General features: G+C 44.5%; 2 pseudogenes; both read left to right on the forward strand.

The window, feature by feature from the left end:
• The first annotated feature begins 2,032 nt into the window (after positions 1-2,032).
• On the forward strand, positions 2,033-3,288 carry LOC142457205 (DNA-binding protein RFX5 pseudogene; annotated as a pseudogene).
• Positions 3,289-3,512: 224 nt separating this feature from the next.
• Positions 3,513-17,288, forward strand: LOC142457208 (protein SET-like; annotated as a pseudogene).
• Positions 17,289-21,920: the final 4,632 nt, after the last annotated feature.

The raw sequence follows: 21,920 nt of genomic DNA on the forward strand, positions 1-21,920 counted from the left end.
AGATAACTTCCTCATCTCTTCAATGGTCTTGGAGCACAAGTACCTGAATTTTGTCAACATTTTTGTCTCTTTGGAATGTTGACAGATATCTAGAATGATGTTTATCATCAACTGATATTTTACCTTTTATGAAATGAGAAAACCACTGTACACTTGAGTTTTCCCATAGCACTGTCCTTGTAAGCTGTATTCAACATCATAACAGTTTCTGCAGCATTTTTCCCAAGCAGGAAACAAACTTTCACAGCTGCACTGTTCTCTTAAATCAGCCACCCCATAAAACGAAGTTAGAGTGAAACTTCTTTTATGAAAAATTCGCTGTGACCAGAGAGAACCTTCCCAGGAGACACCACTGGGTACACTAACTCAGAGCGAGTTGCTTGATGCTCGCATAAAGGGGAAAATGCATACCACCAAAGCTCTGCCCTATGGAGCCTTTTCCCAGTTTTTTTGGGGGGGGTACCCGCTCATATTAACAGCATGGCTGCAGCAATGGGCTCAAGTGTAGAGACAATGGTGAGGATGGAGCGGGCCTGGGCAGTGTCTTGTTCTGTTGTGCTCTAGTGGTAGGACTGACTTGGTGGTACATAACAACGATAGATCCTAAAGATAATGTTTTACATCCTAGTCTGCTAAATAGCATCTAGGGTCTGAAAAACTTGCAAGTGGGCATCTAAGAAGCAACTGTTGGTCTCTTCCTGCCTGGAGAATAGGAGTCCTGTGTTAGACAGGGTTCTCTAGAGAAACAAAACCTAAATTCTAATAATTATATATATATTAATACAGATAGATATATAATGTAAGGAATAAGCAGTTAATTAAATTATAAAGCAGTACAAATGGCTCAGTGCAACTCACTCCGTGAGAGAGTTGTGAGACACTGGCAGTCCTTCAAGTCTTGAGGGCCGCCAGGTAGTCCTCTATAGAGCAATTTAGGCTATCTGGGCACAGGCAGCAAACAGCAAGGCAGGGCACAAACAGTCAGCCAGATGTAAATTCCAATTGTGTAGTGAAGCAAGTCTTGAAGGAACCTCTAATTACAGCGACACAGTCCATGGGTTAGGTTTCCCACAGGTAGTGTGACTTGCAAATTGAGGCACAGAACAAGCAAGGCAGCCGCATACTGGTCCGGTGATCAAAGAGCAAACAACAAGAAAGGCGAGGCTCGCCAAACCATTTATCTCTCTGCCCTTCAATTAATCCCACACATGTTTATCAGCCAGTTTGGCACAAAAAACTAACTACCAAGAAAACCAAAGCCTCAAGGAAGCAATTAGTCCAAAGGAAGAATGGCCCATTAACAAAAAAAGCCTGTTCTAACCTGAGACCAGAAGAACTAGATGGTGCTCAGTTCCCACTACCAACCACTCTTAAAAATTTTATTCTTGTTTTGTTTATCTTTAATCATTTTATTAAGTGCTCATACAACTCTTATCACAATTCATACATACATCAATTGTGTAAAGCATATTTGTACATTCATTGCCCTCATCATTCTCAAAACATTTGCTCTCCACTTAAGCCACTGGCATCAGCGCCTCATTTTCCCCCCTCCCTCCCTGCTCCTCCCTCCCTCATGAACCTTTGATAATTTATAAATTATTATTTTGTCATATCATGCCCTGTCCGACATCTCCCTTCACCCACTTTTCTGTTGTCCATACCCCAGGGAAGAGGTCACATGTAGATTCTTGTAATCTGTTCCCCCTTTCCAACCCACTCTCCGTCTACCCTCCCAGTATGGTCACTCTCACCACTGGTCCTGAAGGGATCATCCACCCTGGATTCCCTGTGTTTCCAGCTCCTATCTGTACCAGTGTACATCCTCTGGTCTAGCCAGACCAACCACTCTTAAGAATAGGAAATAATAGAATGGATTTTTGAAAAAAGCCAAAAGAAAAATATCAGACATTGCTCTGAAAGAGACTAGAGGAGATTCAGGAAAAAAGAAAATAAAGCAACGCACGAGCCGGCCGAGCCAGAACCGTGGGGCTGGGCTGGAGTGAAGGTGGCTACGAGCCCTCGTGCTGGGATGACAGAAGACGAACCTGATTCTAAGAGCCCGAAGGCTGGGGGGAGGGCTCCCCGAGGGCCCCCCCCCCCAGGTAATGCGGAGGCGGGTGAGCCCACCACCCTTCTTCAGAGGCTCCAAGCTACCATTTCCAAGGCCTTGCGAACAAAGTGGAGGGGATTCTGCAAGATGTACAGAAATTCTCAGACAACGACAAGCTGTATCTCTACCTTCAGCTCCCCTCAGGGCCCAGCACTGGAGACAAAAGCTCAGAGGCCAGCACACTCAGCGACGAGGAGTATATTTATGCTTATAAGTGGATCCGCAACCACCTGGAAGAGCACACAGACACCTGTCTGCCAAAGCAAACTGTGCACGAGTCTCGCCTGTTGCAGCCCACTCAGCACAGCCAACTTTGGCAAAGCCATCAGAGAGATTTTCCCTGACATCAAGGCCCGGAGGCTGGGTGGCCAGGGCCAGTCCAAATATTGCTACAGTGGCATACGAAAAAAGCCCATGGTATGTATGCCACCCCTGCCCGGACTTGACCTGAAGGGCCCCCGAGAGCCCAGAAATGGGCCCAGAAGTGACCCAGGCACCGCGGGATGAACTGGTAGATGCAGCCTGCGCCCTGACCTGTGACTGGCCAGAGCCAATCCTGAAACGGTCCTTCAGTTCCATCGTAGAGGTCGCCCGCTTCCTGCTTCAGCAGCACCTCATCTCTGCCAGATCCGCCCATGCGCATGTGCTCCAGGCCATGGGGCTTGCTGAAGAGGATGAACATGGCCCCCGAGAACGGTTATCGAAATCCAAGAGCGGTGTAGAGAACCTGGAGGGCGGAACCCGAAGAAATCAGAGGGACCAGCCCAGCCTTCCAAGGAATTGGAAGCCCGGGCTGGGCCTGGCCCCCTAGGGCGTGGAGAACGGGAGAAGAGTGTAGTCGAGAGCCCGGCCCCAGCAGCCAGTGACCCCCAAGCTAAGTCCCTGGTGGCTCGACTCCCTCTGCTCCTCCCCCGGACCTCTTGCTCACATATCCAGTCAATTCGAGTCTCTCCACCTATTCTGGCCCCAAGCTCTCTCAAGGCCCCTTAAAAGTGGCTACATTGCCTTTGCCCAGCAGGGCTGGGGTTCCTCAGGCGGCAGTGCCCATCATTAGCATGACCTTACCAGCTGTCCCGCCTTTTCCTGGGACTGGTGAGCTCCACCTGTGGGTCTCCCTCAGCCCGAAGCATGGAGAACAGGGAGGTAGGCACAGCCAGCGACCCGGGACCCCATGACAAGGGCGTCAAGAGGACCGCTGAAGGACCTGTGAGGGAGGCCAGGGGGCAGGGCCTGCCAACAAAAGCAGCGAAGCAGGATGGAGAGGATGTAGGAGCTGATGCCAAAAGAAGGTGGGGGAGTCCTCGATAAAAATCAGGTGGAAGCGGGGGAAAGGAATTCTAACCCCGGAGAAGTCAGCAGCTGCCCCCGACTCTGCCCGGTCAAGGTTACCACTGGAGACATGGCGCTCTGGAGCGGCAAGCAACTCCTCGGGAGGGTCGGAGGGGACAGGGCTAAAGGGTGAGGCCGAGAGGGGGACAGTGCTTGCCCAGGGTCAGGAAGATGGCGCTATTCCCAAAGGAGTAAGGGGCTCTAGTTCTCGACATGCCAAAGAAGCAGGGGAGAAAATTATTGTCACCCCCAAAGTGAGTGTCATCAAGGGCAGTAGAAGCCCCAAAAGAGGCCCTTCCGTTGGGAAAGGGAGAGGCAGAGAGTGCCACACAGGATAGCAAAGGCTTCAAGGGGCATGTGCTTCCAAGTCCCTTACCCCATGACTGGAAGGACCCCAAAGCAACCCCCTCGTGAAAGGTGGGGAAGAGAATTTAAGTGTGTATACATACATATGTCAACTCTGCCTGCTTAGTAGAAGCCCCTTTGCACTTGCTTCTCATTTGACCCATTCTTTGTACAGCTGCTGAGTCACCTCGTCTTGCCTCTGACCCCGCCAGCTTGATACCTTTGCCTTCTATGTCACTAACAAAACTCTAGTGACCTTCTTACCTGGATCCCTGTGCTAATCTGTGGGAAGATAGGGCTAGGTAGGATAAGTATGATGGATGTAAAGCTTAGGAATCTTGGTTTTAAATCATAAAAAAACCCAACTCAAACTGGCTTAAGAATCAAAAGGCTTTATTGTCACAGATACCTGTAAACTTCAGAGGTTAGGGTTGGCTCCAGGTGAAGCTTGATCCAGGAGCTCAGTCTATGTCAAAGTACCTAATTTATTTTATTCTTTATGCTCCACTTTCTGTAGGATCACCTTAAGGCCGGCCACCTCGTGACTGCCAGCGCTCCTGGGGTTCCATGTGCCCTCGTTAAGTGGGGGTTCTTTGTGACGGGGCTCCCAGCATAAGCCCTTTAGATCCACTCTGCTCAGGTCAGCCTGAGATATACATCCATCCCTAACCAATCCCTGTGGCCTGAGGACGATGCATGCTCATTTGCTTACTCTACACCATGGACTACACTGTGCTTTCTTTAAAAAGGCCAGTCTCTTCAGTCACCAGGCCTAAATGAAAACCGTAAGGGGGGAGTTGCAGAGGAGGATGCTGCTAAGAAAGACAAGTGATCAGCGAGACCTACTGCCTGTATCCATCATAGTCTTCCTCTTGATCGGGTCTCAGAAGGAACAAGAAGGGGGTCATTCCCCTTTAGGGACTCGCTCTCTAGGCTCCGTATGAAGAATGACAGTCCCTTGCTTCCATCTCTTCTCAGAGTGGAGCAGCTTCCCTTTCGTGTTTCTGAACTTCCCTTTTCCCCTCATTACTAGTACACCTCCCCCACCATCTTTCACCAGGACTAGTAAAGCTATTGACTTCCTCTTCATTTCATTAAATTCATTCTGTATCCCCCCCCCAAGAAAAGAGACTAGAGGAGCCCCAAAGACCATTGCCCTGGGTCAATGCCTAACTTGAGACTACAGACCCTTCTTGATGTCAGCATAGCACCATAAAGCAAACACTAACGCCCATGAAGAACATGCTTCCTAGAATAACCGACCACATGCGACTCACAGGACAGCATGTGCCCAAAGCCCAAGATGAGAGGGCAAGGAGGGACAGGAACAAGAAATGAGGAAACCCAGGGACGAAAGAGGGAGAGTGCTGACACATTGTGGGGGTTGCAACCAATGTTAGGGAACTCTTCCTCTGTGGATTATTGATTGGAAAACTAATTGGCTATGGAAACTTCTACTAAAGTTAAGTGTTAGAAAAAAAACCCAACAAATCAGATTGTAACCATGGTGCTACTCTGTCTCCCTTGCTAGTTTGTGTTGGCTTCTGCTGTCTGCATCATCTAGGTTTAACCCTTGGGCTCTTGGAGCAGTTTCATCCTGCACCATGCTGCTAAGGTGCGACACTAGCCGGAGGCTGCAAAGTAATGACCATGCATTGTTCCTGTCAGTCACCTCACAACCTTGCCAGCGCACATTGCCAATGGTCAGTCATGTCACAACCTCGTGAGCATGCATTGTCTTTTGTTTTCTGGTCAGGAGGCCTAACAAGATCTGAACTCACAGATCAGGCCTTGGCTGTCGCAGCCTCATTCAGGACTGTGGAGTAGAAGCTGGATCGAACCAGACATAGAGTATGAGCTGAGGCTGGTCATCTGGAGACATGGAGTAGATAAGCAATCCCTGTGTAAGGTCAGAAGGTGAGGTATGGCCAGTCCCGCCCCAACTTAGCCTGTGAGCTTCGGAGAACCACAGGACAGTGGATGGAGGCAGCCCACAGGAAGATCCCGCATGGGCATGTCCTCTTAACACATTGACCCTACACCCTTCTAAGCAGGGTCCATTTCAAGCTTATCACCTCCTCCCAGGTCGGGCTTGGGAGGGGCTGAGAGGCCTAAGAGAAGCAGAAGTACACACAGAACTAGTGTATTATTTTTACCCACTGCATGACACTCAATCACAAGGCTTTATCTAGTCACGAACATTTAGATTGTCTCTCTTTGTTCTATTAAAAGCAAAGCTGCGGTGAATAAATTCTACTAGCCTCCACTGAGCACTTCATTTTCCCCAGGTCTGCTTTTACATACTCCGGTACGTTGTATAGGTTTTATTACTAGGCAGTGCACGTTTCATGTGCATTGCCCCGCCCCCCGCCCCCTAGGCAGGTTATAGTTGTTATTGGTGGGGACTTGGGATGGCCTTTTAAATGCATACATTGTATTTTGATATTTCCAACTCGGCCACTTTCTCCTCTTGTGCCCAGCTTGGCAACAGTAGGGGTCCTTGTGGGTTAGAAAGACCTGTCCTTTAAGAGTATGGAAGTACTTGCGTACATTTTCTTTTAAAATGTACCTGTTTTTACCCACTCAATGTGATTAAACATTCTGTGTTTGTTTGTTTGTTTACTGTGAGAGTTCCTTTAGCACACTGTATGTGAAAACTGGACACTGACCACGGAGCACAGAGAAGAATGGATGCATCCGAATGACAGTGTTTATTGAAGAATATGAACATTTCCATGGATGGTCAGAAGAACAGGTACATCTGCTTTAAAGAAATGCAGCCAGAATTCCCCTTAGAAATGAGGATGGAGAGGTGCTTACTGCGAACACGTCATCAGGAAGGGACCAGACGTTGCAGAGGGTAAAATAGAGGGTCAGCGAACAAGTGGAAAACCTTCAACCAGAGGGACTGACACAGTGGCTGAAACAATGGACTCAAACGTAATGCCAATTGTGAGCAAGGCACAGGACTGGGCAGTGTACATAGAGTTACCACAAGTCAGAACTAACTCAGTGGCATCTACCAGCCACAACAGAAAGCTCAGCTTGATCACCCAAATTGTTAGCCACTGGAACCGATGAAATGTATTGAGCTGTCTGTCTCCCCTACCATGATGTGAAATCTACCTTGATAATACAACAGATTCTTCTATTTATTGAATCTCTTTTCCAATTTTCTCTCCTGATTCATTGATCTGTTGGTTTATTCCTGGATCAGTACTAGGACTTTATTTCTTATTAGAAAAGCTATAAAGGCTTATTACAGAAAGATCAGCAAACACACAGATGCAAATACATACACACATAATAAGCAAAACTCACTTATGATACCATCTACAGATAAGTATCGATTTTGCCTTGGTGTCTATTGCTGCAAGTGACTTAATTTATGTGAGTGTGTATAAATATATATTCATAAAGTAAGTGCCATACAAACAGTTATGTAAACATTTCATTTTCATGATGTATCAGGAGTGTTATCAGTAAAAAAATAATGCTTCTTTAAAAACTTATTGTGGAATCCCCCAATACAATAGCACCTCGCCCTGCTAAGCAGCCATTGCAAGATACCCATCTTCCCGACATGATCACTGAAGACAGCCGTGTGTGTAAGCAAATGTGGTGAAGAAAGCTGATGATGCCCGGCTATCAAAAAAAGATATAGCGTCTGGGGTCTTAAAGGCTTGAAGGCAAATAAGCGGCCATCTAGCTCAGAAGCAACAAAGCCCACAGAGAAGAAGCACACGGCCTAAGCGAATACAAGGTGTTGAATGGACCATGTAGCAGATACAAAGGAACAAAAACAATCATTGTGTGATCACCTTCCTCACATAATGACTGAAGACGAAAGTGTGCATAAGCAAGAGTGGTGAAGAAGGCGGATGGTGCCCGGCTACTGAGAGATATAGCGTCTGGGGACTTAAAGGCTTGAAAGCAAACAAGCGGCCATCTAGCCCAGAAGCAACCGAGCCCACACGGAAGCAGCACACCAACATAGGTGACCATGAAGGACAGAGGAGACCAGGTCTCCAACATCAAAGGTGGGGTGGTGGTGAGAATCACATCACCGTGAAAGAGGGGGAGTGCATGATGGGGACCCAATGCCCACCTGTAGAGAGCTGAACACCCCTTCCAGAGGGGTAGTGAGGAGGAGATGGGCCACACAGGGTTCAGTGTAACAACAATGAAACTCAAAACCTTCCTCTAGTTCCTGAACGCTTCCTCCCCTCCCAATCATCATGACCCCAATCCTACCTTGCCTTGCGGAGCTGGTTGTACCAGAGGATGTACAGCGGTGCAGTGGGGATCTGGAGGCACAGGGAATCTAGGACAGACGAACCCTTCAACACCAGCGGTGGGAGTGGCGACACCAGGAGGGAAGGGCATGTAGAAAGGGAGAACCGATCTCGGAGATCTATGTGTAACCTCCTCTCTGGGAGATTGGCAAGGGGGAGGCGGGTGAGGGGAGACGCCGGGGAGTGTAAGATAAGATATAATAATTATTTATAAACTATCAAGGGACCAGGGGTGGGATCGGGGAGGGAGGGGGATGGGGGATGGGGGGAAAAAAAGGGAAACCGAGCTGATTCCAGGAACCCAAGTGGAAGGTGAATTATGAGAGTGATGAGTGCAACGAATGTATAAGGGTGCTTTGCTCATTTGATGTATGTACAGACTGTGATAAGAGCCTTATGAGCCCCAATAAAAAGATTTTTAAAAAAAAGAAAATGATTAGGGCAAAGAATGTACGGATGTGTTTTATACAATTGATGTATGTATATGTATATGTATGGATTGTGATAAGAGTTGTATGAGCCCCTAATAAAATGTAAAAAAATAAATAAAATTAAAAAATTTAAAAAAAGATAAAAAAAACTTATTGTGGAAAAATGTATATGCACTTATATATAATATATGCCCTATATACACACAATATATATATATAATGATCATATATATAGGTCATTTCAACTATATATGTGTATTGATGTATATATATTAATGCTACCAGATTATAAATAAATCATATAAAACTTAGTTTGACTTGGTGCATATAATTATATATAATCTGGTAGAATTAATTACATTCACCATGTTGTGCAACTCTCACCACTCTCTATTTCCAAAAGCATCTCCTCACACCAGACACAGCCTCAGTACTCCTTCAGCCATGACTCCCCAGCTCCCTCTCTGTAGCCTCCCCATTCCAGTCTCTGGGAACCACCAATGAGCTATTGCCTCTATGCCTTTGCCTAATCTAGATATTCATATAAGGAGCCCTGGTGGGTTATGCACTGGCTGCTGCCTGCAAGATCAGCAGTTCAAAACCACCAGCCACTCCTCGTGAGAAAGATGAGGCTTTCTACTCCCCTAGAAAGTTATAATCACAGAAAGCCAGAGCGGCAGTTCTACTCTGTCCTGTAGGCAGGCTTGCTATGAACCAGAATCAACTCAAGGGCAGCGTGTTATGAGAGTAAGAGATGCTCCATATAAGCTGGGTCATACCTTATTTGTCCTTTTGAGTCTGCCTTATTTCACTTAACATGAGGTCTTCAAGGATCTTTCACGTGGGAACATATTCAGGACTCCCTTCCTCTTTAGGACTGTGTAGCATTCAACTGCAGGGTTAGACCACATCTTGTTTTCCCACTTGTCTGTTGATGACCTGTCTGCCCATCTCTGTGTAGTGTTAGTTTTACTTGGTGCACTTAATGGATTTGAATTAACTCAAGTACTCGAGATCTCCGATGCTGACAAAAGTGTTTCTGAGTTGATCAAACTTTAGAAGCCATCTTCTCCTGAATGGAGAAGCATCATTCAGAGAAAAAATTGCTCCCTGAACCTCTATCTTCTTCAGATCCTGGTTCAAAAAGTCTTCACGTTCTAGTTTGCATCTGCTGCCGTTATGGATTGAAGTGTATGTCAGCTTGGCTGGGCCAGGATTCTCAGTGGTGTGACAGTTAGGAAATGTTGAGACCATTCTCCCTGAAGCGATCTAATGTGACAGCCCATTTGTTTTACAGGAGTGTGTGTGTGTGTGTGTGTGTGTGTGTGTGTGAGAGATGCAATGCGCTGACTCATGTCTCAGCTTTAATCTCATGGCTGGGAGTTTCCTGGAGGTGTGGCCTGCATCACTTTTTCCCTTACCAGAGACGAAGGGAGCTCACTGTCACCCAGGAAGAAGAGCTGGGAGCAAGTGTGTCCTCCTTTGGACCCAGGGTCACTGTGCCGAGAACCTGCTAGATTTGGGGAAAGACAAGAGGCTTGCTGGTAGAATGAGGTGCCTCAGGCACTTTCGGCAGAGCTAAATGAGCTTTGTAACTCTCACCTGAGCTGGGCAGGGGCCAGGCAACGAGGACCGTGAGAGGAGGCCTGCATGACGAAGGGAGGTTGGCCTACATGCTTCTTGATCCTCTCCCTAAGTCGTGGCTTACTGGTTTTGCTCCCAAGTTGTAAGCTGGCACTTCACTAATAAACCCCACAGGCATGAGTATTATCATAAATATCATGAATTCTGTGAGACCACTGCACACGATTAGTGCACCCAGTAGAGAAGTAGAGAGGGCTCTGGGAGGGGCGGCCAGGTCAGAATTGGTGAACAGGCTGGAGGGCTCAGGTATGTTTGACCTCCTCCTTCTCCTGGGACTCAGCCTTTTAGAGGTATAGCGCGCACGCACACACACTCACACACACACACACACACACACACACACCTCCTTTTTACACCAATGTCTGATGCTGTACACCATGTTCTGCACCTTTGTTTTTTCGCTTAACAACATACCTTGGGGATTATTCCACATTTATAGTGACAAATATCCAAAGGTGGTCCCCAAGGAATCATGCCTCCTGTTTCTATTCACCAGTCCTTGAAGGTGGGCTGTCACTATGACTTAGTTGTAAGCTATCAACTGTGATGGGGCCCATGAAACAGCAGGACTTCTGAGCACAGGTCAGAAGAAGCCTTGCTGCTTCTCCTTTGGTCTCTTGAAACCACCCTCCCTCCATCGATGCTGTGCCATCGCCACTCATTGAGACTGTTGCCTTTCCAGCTGTTGCTGTGCTTTAGTTTAGCTGTCGTCAGTTACAGTATAGAAAGATCTTTATAAGGGTGATACACTAGAGGCAAACACTTGGGCTACGCTGTTATTTTGTTTAATGATGGCTTTGTAGGATAATTCCAGTTTAAAGTTTATAGGTGATCGCTGAGGATTTCTCCAGCCTCAATGGATGAAACACTTTCTCAGAGCCTTGAGCTGCCAGGTAAGGAACCTGGCCACCTTGTAGAGATGATCAAGTAGAAGGGTCCTGAGACTTCAGGAGGAGGAATTGCTGGGGGTGAATTTGAGACTAACCTGTTACCCATTCTCAAGGCAATGGCATGAAATGCCACCCAATGACCTTCATGAATGCCATGTGGAAACAGATGCATCAACCTTACTTGAATACGTGGCTCACAAAATCATGAAACATTTAAAAAGTATTTTGGCCTTAAGTGGAGAGCAAATGTTTTGAGAACGATGAGGGCAATGAATGTACAAATGTGCTTTACACAATCGATGTATGTATGGAATGTGATAAGAGTTGTATGAGCCCGTAATACAATGATTTTTTTAAAAAGTGTTTTAAAAAAAAAGAGGTCAGGTGCACCTTAGTCCTCTAAATGCGCATCCTTGTGCATCAAGAATCTAGAGAGGTCTTCTGCAGCAGATCGACTCAGTGCAATAGCTTTTGATCTGACTGTTGTGTCCAGGAGCATTGATTGTGGATACCAGCAAGACAAAATCCTTGACAACTTCAAGCTTTTCTCCATTTATCATGTTACTTATCGGTCCAGTTGTGAGGATTTGGGCCTTCTTTGAGTTGCCATCTACACTGAAGGCTGCAATCCTTGATCTTCATCAGTGCGTCAAGTCCTCCTTACTTTCAGCAAGCAAGGTTGTGTCATCTGCATATTGCAGATTGCTATAAACCTCCCTCCAGTCCTAATATAGCATCCTTCTTCGTATAACCGAGCTTCTCTGGTTATTTGCTCAGCACACCGATTGACCAAATATGGTGAAAGGCTACAATCATGATGCACACCTGTCCTGATTTTAAACCATACATTATGCCCTTGTTCTGGTGACACAACTACCTCTTGATCCACGTACAAGTTCTGCAGGAGCATGATGAAATGTGGAATTCCCATTCTTCTCAAGGTTATGCACAGTTTCTTATGGCCTACACTGTCGAATGCCTTTGCACAGCCGATGAAACACAAATACACACCTTTCTGGTACTCTCTGCTTTGAGCCAAGATCCAGCAGACATCTAACTTGTTCCAAGTCCTCTTCTGAATCCAGCCTGAACTTCTGGCAGCTCCCTGTCAATGTACTAGTGCGACTGTTGTTGGATGATCTTCAGCAAAGTTTTACTTGTAAGCGTTATCAATGATATTGTTCTATAGTTTGAGCATTCTGTTGGGTCATCTTTCTTTGGAATGGGCACACATATGGATCTCTTCCAGTTAGTTGACCAAGTAAATGTCTTCCAAATTTCCTGGCATAGACCAATGAGTTCTTCCAGTGCTTCTACAGCTTGCTGAAACATTTCTATTGGAATTCCATTGATTCCTGAAGCCTTGTTTGTGGCTACCTCCTGAAATGGGAGATTGACTATTTCTTTTTGGTACACTGACTGTATTCTTTCCATCTTCTTTGATGCTTCCTGCGTCATTCAATATTTTGTCCATAAAATCTTTCAGCATCGAAACTTGAAGCTTGAATTTTTTCTTGAGTTCTTTCAGTTTAAGATATGCTGAGCATGTTCTCTGAAAGGTTTCAAGGTCTTTGAACATTTGTTTCTTTTTTCTTAAAATCATTTTATTGAGGGCTCGTACAATTCTTATCACAATCCATACATCAGTTGAATCAGGCATATTTGTACATATGTTGCCTTCATTCTTTTCTAGACATTTACTTTCTATTGAGTCCTTGATATTAGCTCTTTTGTTTCCCCCTTCCTCTCCCTCATAACCCCCTGATAGATTGTGCATTGTTATTAGTTTCATCTCTCACATTGACTGCTGTCTCCCTTCCCCCATGTTTTCTGTTGTTCCTCTCCCTGGAGAGGGGTGTATAGTGATGTGTCGATCATTGTGATCGGTTCCCCCTTTCTCCCTTCCTCTCCCCCTCTTTCCCCTACCCTTCTGCTATAACTATTCCCACTCCTGTTCCTGGATTCTGTGTGTCGTGAGTTCCTATCCCTTTCTTTCTTAAAAAATTCTTTAAATTGTTTTATTAGGGACTTATACAACTCTTATCACAATCCACACATACATCAATTGTGTAAAGCATATTTGTACATTCATTGCCTCATCATTCTCAAAACATTTGCTCTCCACCTAAGCCCCTGGCATCAACTCCTCATTTTTCCCCTCCCTCCCTGCTCCCACCTCCCTCATGAACCCTTGATAATTCATAAATTATTATTTTGTCATATCTTGCTGTGTCTGACGTCTCCCTTCACCTACTTTTCTGTTGTCTGTCCCCCCGGGGAGGAGGTCACATGTAGATTCTTGGTTCCCCCTTTCCAACCTATCCTCCTTCTACCCTCCCAGTGTCGTCACTCACACCACTGGTCCTGAAGGGATCATCCACCCTGGATTCCCTGTGTTTCCAGTTCCTATCTGTACCAGTGTACATCCTCTGGTCTAGCTAGATTTGTAAGGTAGAATTGGGATCATGATAGTGAGGGAGGAAGAAGCATTTAGGAACTAGAGGAAAATTGTATGTTTCATCGTTGCTACATCGCACCCTGACTGGCTCATCTCCCTGAGACACTTCTGTAAGGGGATGTCCAGTGGCCACTTCACACTCCCCACCTCATTCACTATGATAAGATTTTTGTTCTGATGATGCCTGATACCTGATCCCTTCGACACCTCATGATCACACAGGCTGGTGTGCTTCTTCCATGAGGGCTTTGCTGCTTCTGAGCTAGATGGCCACTTGTTTACCTTCAAGCCTTTAAGACACAAGACGCTATATCTTTTGATAGCTGGGCACCATCAGCTTTCTTCGCCACATTTGCTTATGCACCCATTTGTCTTCAGTGATCATATCGTGGAGGTAACCAAACAATGATATGATTTTTTTGTTCTTTGATGCCTGATACCTCATCCCTTCAACACCATGTGATCACACAGGCTGGTGTGCTTCTTCCATGTGGGCTTTGTTGCTTCTGAGCTAGATGGCCACTTGTTTACCTTCAAGCCTTTAAGACCCCAGACGCTATATCTTTTGATAGCTGGGCACCATCAGCTTTCTTCATTTGCTTATTCACCCGCTTTGTCTTCAGTGGTTGTGTCAGGAAGGTGAGCACCATAGAATGCCAATTTAATAGAAGAAAGTATTCTTGCATTGAGGGAGTACTTGAGTGGAGGCCCAATGTCCTTCTGCTACCTTAATACTAAACCTATAAATATAGACTCATAGGTCTATTTCCCCATCCTCATATATAAATATATTTGCATATGTAAATGTCTTTATTTAGACCTCTATATATGCCCTTTGCCTCCTAGCTCTTTCCTCTATTTCCTTTGACTTTCCTCTTGTCCCACTATCATGCTGAGTCTTCATTGAACATTTCATTATAATATTTTTTTTCTCAAGCTGCTCTTTGAAATTTTCTATTCAGCTCTTTGACTTTATCCTTTCTTCTATTTGCTTTAGCTATTCTATGATTAAGAGTATATTTCAGAGTTGCTTTTGATGTCCACTTTGATCTTTCTTTCCTGTCTTTTTAATGATTCACTTTCTTCACGAATGATGGTCTTGATGTCCTCTCACCGTTCATTAGGTCTTCTATTCAATGCATCAGATCTGTTCTTGAGATGGTCTGGAATGTCAGATGAGAGAGGAACTGAGGTCATATTTTGGCTCTCATAGATTTGTTTTAATTTTCTTCAACTTCTACCTGAACTTACATATGAGCAATTTGTGGTCTATTCCACAGTCAGCTCATGACCTGGTTCTAGCTGCTGAATTTTTCTCCATAGTGTCTTCCCACAGATATAGTTATTTTGATTTATGTGTATCTCCTCTGGGGAATTCCATGTTATAGTCAACTTTTGTGTTGTTGAAAAAGGTAGCTATGAACAAGTTGTTGGTTTTGCAAAAGCCTATCATGTGATCTTCAGCTTAATTTCTATTACCAAATCCATATTTTCCAACGACTGTTCTTTCCTCTTTGTATCGAACGTTTACATTCCAACCACCAATGCACCAAGATGCATTCCAATCAGTGCATCTTGATTCCCTGTTTGATCAATTTCAGTCTGAGGAAGTTGGTAGAATTCTTAAGTTTCTTCATCACTAACTTTTGTGGTTGGTGCATAAATCTGATGGTATTGATTGGATTTACCTGGAGACAGATAGAATCCTATCACAGAGAGCATTGTACTTCATGATGGATTTAACAAGATCCTTTCTGACAAAGAATGCCATACCATTCCTCTTGATTGTGTTATTCCTGTCACAGTAGATCACATGATTTTCAAATTCAAAATGGCCAATACCAGTCCATTTCAGCTCATTAATGTCTAGGGTATTGCTCTTTATGAATTTCATTTCATTTTTGACCATTTCCATTTCCCTAAATTCCTACTTCACACATCCCTGATCAGTAGAAGATTTTGGCATCTGTTGCTCCTCACCTTGAGTTGTACCCTATCAGCAAACGAAGATCCCATAGGCTCCACCCCCACAGACTTTACCAGATTCACATCACCATGGTCTACACCCCAAGAAATCAGCTCTTCTTCAATCACATTTTGCTTGTCCTCAAGACCTGAGGGGCCCATAGTCTGGCACTATCTCTGATAGTATGCTGCTTCCTTTGTTCAAGCCAGCAGTTCTTAACCTGTGAGTCACGACCCCTTTGGGGGGGTCGAACGTCTCTTTCACAGGGATCGCCTGACACCAACAGAAAACACATATTTCTGATGGTCTTAGGAACTGAGACACCGCTCCTCTATCCCTCTCCAGCTGGGTCTGCCCCCATGCAGATCCACCCACATACGAGTACCAGGCATGAAGACTTACCCATGCTACACCGTGCTTCAAGACAAAATTTCATTTATTTGTCATTAGAAATAAATATTTCACAATATATAATAACATATTGTTTTGTGATTAACCACTATTCTTTAATTATGTTCAATTTGTAGCAATGAAAATACATCCTGAATATCAGATATTTACATTATGATTCATAATAGTAGCAAAATGACAGTATGAAGTAGCAACAAAACAATTTTATGGTTGGGGGTCACCACAATATGAGGAACTGTATTAAAGGGTCCTGGCATTGGGAAGTTTGAGAATCACTGGTTTAAGCTTTCAGTATCTGACAATGCTTCAATGTTATGCATAGAATTTCAGCGGCTTCTTCCACCGAAGTGGAGACTTCTTCCTTGTCTGTTCTTAGTCTGGAAACTTCAGAAACCTGTTCACGTTGGGTGACCCTCCTGGCATTTGAAATACCAATGACGTAGCTTTTAGAATCACAGCAAACATCAACAAACTGACAGACAAGTGTTGGCAATTTTGTGGCAGTTTCCACGGGAGGCCAGCGGCTCTTTGGCACGTTCCTTGGGCTCTGCTGGCAGACAGCAAGCAGCATGGCCCCTAACCGCCAGTCTTCAAGCCTGCCGCAAATGAAGAAGCCTAAGGTGCAGGAGACCCCGGCCCCCCCCCCAAGGAAGAAAAAGAACAGCTGGAAGCAATTGAACATATTGATGAGGTACAAAATGAAATAGACAGACTTAATGAACAAGCCAGTGAGGAGATTTTGAAAGCAGAACAGAAATATAACAAACTCTGCCAACCATTCTTTCAGAAGAGGTCAGAATTGATCGCCAAAATCCCAAATTTTGGGGTAACAACATTTGTCAACCATGCGCATGTGTCTGCATTGCTTGAGGATGAAGAGGCTCTGCATTATTTGACCAGAGCTGAAGTGACAGAATTTGAAGATATTAAATCAGGTTACAAAATAGATTTTTATTTTGATGAAAATCCTTACTTTGAAAATAAAGTTCTCTCCAAAGAATTTCATCTGAATGATAGTGGTGATCCATCTTCAAAATCAACTGAAATCAAATGGAAATCTGGAAAGGACTTGACGAAACATTCCAGTCAAACACAGAACAAAGCTAGCAGGAAGGGGCAGCATGACGGACCTGAGAGTGTCTTTACCTGGTTTACCGACCAGTCTGATGCCGGCGCCGATGAATTAGGAGAGGTCATCAAAGATGATATCTGGCCAAATCCATTACAGCACTATTTGGTTCCTGATATGGATGATGAGGAAAGTGAAGGTGAAGAAGATGAAGAAGAAGAAGAAGAAGAAGGGTTTAGAAGATATTGATGAAGAAGGGGATGAAGACGAAGGGGAAGAAGATGAAGATGATGACAAGGGAGAGGAAGGAGAGGAGGATGGAGGAGAGGATGACTAACAGAACACTAATGGATTCCAACCTTTTTAATTTTCTTCAATCCCTGGGAGCAAGTTGCAGTCTTTTTTTGTTTTTGTTTTCTTCCTCTTGTGCTCAATCACCCTGTTCTTGAGGTCTCTTTTCTCTACACCATGGTTCTCAACTTATTTGGGGGTGGAGGGAATAATGCCTTGTGCAGAATACAGTGGAAAAGAACCTCTACCCCCTTGTGTTCAAATTAATTTTTGTCCCTTCCTGTCTCAACAAAAACTATGGAATCAACACACCACCGTGCTCTGTGGGAAAACAAAACCCTCTGCTCCCTTGGCCCTGCTGGCAGCTGGAGGGTGCTCGGCCCCTGTAGCTTCTTTCCTCCTTCCTCTGTACATTGGGCTCAGAGATTACACTGTGTCTCTATGTGAATATGGACAGTTAGCATTTACCAACATATATCTGTCTACTTCTCTTGTTTAAAAAAAAAGGAAAAACAACTTTAAAAAAGGGGGTTATAGAAGGTCAGCAAAGGGTGGGTTTGAGATGTTTGGGTGGGTTAAGTGGCATTTTGAAAACATGGGCTTCTCCTTTGGCATGCTTAATTGTGATGTTTAACGGATAGCCTTGCAGTTTAAGATGACACTTTTAAAATAAAATGCTCTCCTAATGATGACTTGAGCCCTGCCACTCGATGGGAGAATCAGTAGACCCTGTAGGATCTTCTTTGGAATTGACATTCTCTATTGTAATTTTGTTCCTGTTTATTTAAAATTTTTCTTTTGTTTCACTGGAAAGGAAAGATGCTGTCTTTAACGTTAAAAGTGTACAAGTTGCTTTGTTACAATAAAACTAAATGTGTACACAAAATTTTTTTTGTAAAAGTGGGAAATTAAGCAATACTTTGGGAATCTACTTGAAATTAAAAAAAATTCACTGGTCAATGTTATTTTTTTAATATTTATTTTCTGTTACCATTAATTCCTTTAAAATGAGATGATTTTGCAATTTCAACAAAATGCAAAATTTTGAAGTGTTTTAACTGTCTTTTATAGTATTTTTATATTTTTTCGAATGTGTATGTAATATGTATAAATATTTATAATATGCATAGGTTTAAATTATTTTATTTTTTAAATTATTTTTTGTTTGTTTGTTTAAAGGTTTCGGTCGCCTTTATTGTTACGAGGTAGGGCCCTGAGTGGGGCCTTGCAAGCTGATGCATGTGGTCCTCCAGGGATCACGGGGTGGTCACGGTTGCAGACATGATCGCCACAACGGAAGGACACGGTCCAGGAATGCAGGAAACATGATCAGACAGGTTGGGGTCAGGGCCGGCCCCTCACTCCTGCTTCTTGAAGTTCTACAGGTGCGACAGGACACAGCTGGACCGCAGGAAGAAACACAGGAAGAAGGAAGGTGAGCGCAAGGACGCATTCCATGGTCTGGAGATGCTCCGCGCGGAGTGGACCTGGGCGCGCAGCACCCGGGGCCACCAGGCCGAGCCCGCCAGCTATCAACCCGGCTCAAGGTCCGGGAGTTTTAAATTGTATAATTGTGTTTTAATTATGTTTATAATAAATTGACTCCTCTAAAACAAATTCCATTGGAAATCTTCTAGGTTCATAGAAAAGTTCCACTTAAACCCTCTAGGTAGTAGAGCTTTTAAAAGTGTACTTTTTCTTTAATTATTTTTGACAGTAATATTAACTCTTTTTCAACATTCATTTTATGAACTTATTTTTTATAATCTTACACTTTGGACAAAAACAAACTGAAATGTAAAATATTACTAGTTTTAATAGGATATATGGAATTCAAGAAAAGGTAAGTGATGTTATATAGGTAAATTAAATGTATTCATTAATTAAAAAGAAAACAAAAACGGGTCTCTATTTAGCTGTAAAGCCTAAAGTCAAAAGAAGAGTTTTGCCTCTTCCTCAAATGTGTTTTTCCCTTATGTCCCCAGCTTTATTACTCATGGAAAACATCTCCCAATCGGTATCTTCCCTCATGTGTCTCTAAGGATAGATCGACTCCCTTTCTTTAGAAAAGATCCGGTATTCTGCTGCAACGGTGTTGACCCCCGAGGCGCCTCAAACTAACACACACTGGTTCCTCCGAGAGCCCAATGTGGGGTCATTGATAGCTGCCATGGGCTGGCCTTGGCCCTTGACACCGCCATACACAACAGGGCTGAAGGCAGCAGCGCCTGCTCTGTTCCCATCATGGGTTTTGGAGTGGACCACACACAGGGTTTTTATCGGCTGCTCGTTAGAGGTGGATCACGAGACCTTTCTTCCTAATCAGACTGGGTAAACTCCATTTAAACCTGTTCAGTATGATAGCTTCGCTAACAGATGGGAAACGGATGCACTTAAGGTATTTTGACCGGAAATCAAACTTACGTTTCCTGCACGGAAGATGAGAATTCTACCACCGCCCTCACTGTTACCCCGAAACCAACCAAGCAAACAAACCTACTGGGAACGAGTTGATTCCAATCATACAGGAACCCTGCAGAGTAGTGGTTCTCAGCCTTCCTACTGCCGCGACCCTGTCATACAGTTCCTCAGGGTGTGCTGACCCCCAACCATAACATTATGTTCGTTGCTACTTCATCACTGTCATTTTGCTACTATTATGACTAGGCAGGGTGTATTTTCATTGTTAAAAATTGAACATATTTAAACATAATTAAAGCATAGTGATTAATCACAAAATGAAATTCCATATTGTGAAATGTTTTATGTGTTTTCCCATAGCGACCCTGTGAAAGCATTATTCAACCCCCCCAAAGGGGTCACGACCCACAGGTTGAGAACCACTGCTGTAGAGGGTTCTCCATCTTTATGGAGATTCCATTTTTACTGGAACAGATGGTCTCTTCTTTCTCCTGAGGATTGATCGTTGGGTTTGAATAACTGACCGTGTAGTTAGTAATCTAACACCCAACACTGGTACTAAAGCTCCTTCAATATGTTGCTAGCTGTGGTGGAGTGAGATTTCTCAATATGCTTCTTCTACTCAAGCCTTGTGGCTCCCCCCGGGTTGATGGGGTGGGACTCTGTGCGTAGGGGGTGTGTGGCACTGGCGGAGAGGACTGGTCAGTGTTTACTGCCATCCCCCTGGCTGTAAGGAGGAGCCTTCTTTGAAGCAGCAACAGAGAGACAAAGCCTGAAGACCTTGGAAGAGCGCCCTCAAGATCCCTGTCTGAAGAGGTGGAGGCTGCTGAGACCAGATGCATCCAGACTGTGGTACAGAGACTCCCAGGAGCAACGCGGAGCTCCTTACCAGTTCCAAGCTACGGAACTGTGGGACCGAGTGACAAGTGGGCTGACTTCCTGGAAAAGAAGGCAAAGGCCAAGAGACCATGTGACCGAGACACTGAGAATGGAGAGAGACTTGGCTGTTGGCTGAGAAGACCAGTGACTATATCCTTACTGTTTGCCAATCCTGATTTGTAGTAACCCCTTATTGGTGAGTATTGCTTGTGAGCTCCGTGTAGGAACTACTGAACCCAGCAGAGATGTAGGGAAGATTCACTGGAGTAGGGAATGCAGGATGCACCAGAGAGGCTTGGCTGACCCCTTCCTTGCGGCAATCGGATATGCCTGCCTCCATACCTGTACCACCCTAGCTGCCAATAAAATAATACGTTCTCGGTTGAGCTTACAATATCTCCATATAAGGTTAATTCTGTTTTCAAATTAAAGTTTAAAAATCTCTAAGTAAGAGCTTTAATTTAATTTCTTGGGCTATAGCATTACTTTGGTTTTTGTTTTTTTTTTATCTTTTCCACTTTCTTGAATTAGGCATTAAAAATTTTGGTCACAAACCACATTCTTTTGCAACGTTTAATGTACTATGTTTTATGCGTTTGATTAAGTAGCCTTGGTAGCGTCGTGGTTAAGAGCTAAGCTGCTAGTCAAAAGGTCAACAGTTCGAACCTCCCTGTGGGGAAAAGATGCGGCAGTCTGCTTCTGTAATGCTTACAGCCTTGGACACCCTATAGATAGGGCAGCTCTGCTCTGTCCCGGAGGGTCTCTAGGAGTCCTTCCTAATCACTGGTAACAAGTTTGGATGTCGGTTGTGTGTGGTTGTTCCGTGCATCAAGCCAGCTGCAACTCATAGCAATCCTGTGCACCACCGAAGGAAATACTGCCTGATCCTGTGCCACCTTCAAAAGTGTTGTCATATTTGAGCCCATTGCTGCAGCCACCAAGTCATTCTGTCTTGCTGAGAGGCTTCCTCTTTTTAACTATCCTTCTACTCTACCAAGCATGATGACCTTTTCCCAGTGACTAGTCTCTCCTGATATCGTGGCCAGAGTACATGAGGCAAAGCCTTGCCACGCTTGCTTCTGAGGAGCATTCTGGCTGTACTTCTTCCAAGGCAGCGTTGTTGATTCTTTTGGCAGTCCATGGTACTTCCAATATTCTTCACCAACACGGATCCTTCTGTAGCCTTCCCTACTCAATGTCCAACTTTCACATGCATATGAGACCATTAAAAATAGCAAGGCTTGGGCCGGTGCACCTTGGTCCTCAAAGTCACCTCTCTGCTCTTCAATACGCTAAAGAGGTCTTGTACCCACTGCAATGGGTCATTTGAATTTTTCGCCATGATTGTCTACTTACAGTCAAGACTGTAGATCAGTGT

This window comes from Tenrec ecaudatus, chromosome 9 (assembly GCF_050624435.1).
Source record: "Tenrec ecaudatus isolate mTenEca1 chromosome 9, mTenEca1.hap1, whole genome shotgun sequence".
NCBI lineage: Eukaryota > Metazoa > Chordata > Mammalia > Afrosoricida > Tenrecidae > Tenrec > Tenrec ecaudatus.